Genomic DNA, 2,088 nt, shown 5'->3' on the forward strand with positions numbered 1-2,088 from the left:
TTTTTTTTGCCAGTGGAAGAGGTCTGTCTCTTCATCTTTAGTGGTGGTACCATCCCAACCCCCAAAGGCATTGATTTCTCCACCCACAGTGGTATCAGCCTTCCCACTTCTGTCTGAGGAGGATACCTCAACATTCAAGCATGGAACCTGGTTGTACAAGCAAGAACCTTGGCATTAGGTGTATAGAATCTCAAATTCTAACCATGGAAGTTGGCATGATCAGGATGGAACCTGGCACTCCATTTATGAAATCTGGACTTTCAGGCATTATTTTTGTATTCTAGGTGTGAATTCTGCCTTTATAAGCATATAATTGGGTCCTCCATATGATACCCAGCCCTGCAAGCATGAAACCTGGCATTCTCTAAGAATTAAACCTGGCCCAACAAACATGGAAACTGGCCTCCTTTCCATCCAGTGCTCACTGATAGAATGAGTTCTGCTTTTCTTGCCTCTCTCCCGAGTGATGTAGTGAGAGAAAAGAGAACCAGCAAGAGCCAGACTCTGCCCTGCCTGTCTCCGTGCCCAGCTGCACTGGACTTCACCACCCCCCATTTCAGACAAAGAGGGAGTCAGACAAGATAGTGGCTGAGACCATCCCAGCCCTTGCATTCTGTTCTCTGACTCTATTTTGTGCTTTTCTCTATTAAGGGCCTCTTTCCCTTGCCCTCAAGCTGTGCGAGGCCCAATCACCATGGGGCAAACTGGGCCAACTGAGCAAGAAGCAACCAGAAGATTAGCTTTGACCCCACCCTGGCCTCTCTTCCCTCCTGTGGTTTCCTCCATTATTTCAGCTGTTGCCCAAAGAAGATCTTTTTTTATTTGGTTGAAGTTTCCCATTCAACCCAGAAAATCAAATACCATTTTAAATGCTCTTGACTTTGGAAGTTAGCCTTGCAGCTGCCTGGGGCGCCTCATGATCTCCCTTTGTTCAAAGGCCTGTCCTTCCTTGCTCTCCACCTTACAGCTCTTGTCTGCGCCTCTTCCTTCTGTTTGGATGGGGTTGGTTGCCCAGGGCTTCAGATCCAGCTGCCGCCTGGGTCCGAGTAGAGGAGTGTGTTGGGGCCCGTAGACTGACCTAGAGGGGAGTGGAGGAAATCTTTAGAGCATCTCCTGTCCTTTCCTCCAAGGGAAACCACTTTGAATTCTTTGCCCTCCATATATCTGAAAAATAAACATCTAGGACTTTGTCTTGATTTTTCGATTTTAGACATTATCTGTTAATTTCTTTCATATCCATATACATGCCTAGTTCCTCTCTTCCCTTCCATCTACCCAATATCGTCTTTAGGTTTTTATGGCCCTGAAATTCTGTTGACCCCAGGACATATCATATGTCTAATTACATTTATTTTCTTCTCTAGCTTTGCTCTGCCAAGTTTCTACATTTCCTTCTTTTCCCTTGTTCTGTTTGCTTTGATCCTTGCCTTACTTTTATCCCCAAATCCTTATCATCTCACCTATTCTATCTGGCACCTTTCTTCCCAGAGATCTCCTACGCAGAGTCCTCTGTCAAGGAAACACTGTACCATGTTTTAAAAACAGGCAAGGAATCCCTACTGATCACCAGGGCTTCGTCAGTGAGCTCAGTAGGTTCTTATCAGTTCTTTCAGCAGCCATATGTTGAGTGTCTACTACGTGACAGGCCCTGGTAATACAGAGATAAGTAAAATATGGTCCTTGTGCCCAAGTAGTGACTCTCTTTCCCTTGCCTGGGGGAGGACCTCTTTTGTTTCCAGCACCTAGCCTGATCCCCTCAGTAAATGTTTATTGAGTACATGATTGGGACCCTTTTATTACACCCATTTCCACTCATCTCACCCCAATTCTGCCTCCCACAGGCCCCAGACAAGGTGTTCTAAGCTGCATTCCCGGCACAAAGTCCTTTCCCACAGAGCTGTCCCTGTGGTTGGCAGAGTACAGGGGATAAGGATAGGATGGCAAACGAGAGCCTGTGTATCCATCCTGCCTCCGGGTCCGCCAAGCCTAAGGCAGCCCCTGCTCCTCCAAGCCTCTGTTTTCCTGATCATAAAGCTGTGAAGCAAGACCTGCCTTCTCTCCTTCCCTGCATGCAGTTCAGGACAAGGT

Source organism: Vicugna pacos, chromosome 23, assembly GCF_048564905.1.
Source record: "Vicugna pacos chromosome 23, VicPac4, whole genome shotgun sequence".
NCBI lineage: Eukaryota > Metazoa > Chordata > Mammalia > Artiodactyla > Camelidae > Vicugna > Vicugna pacos.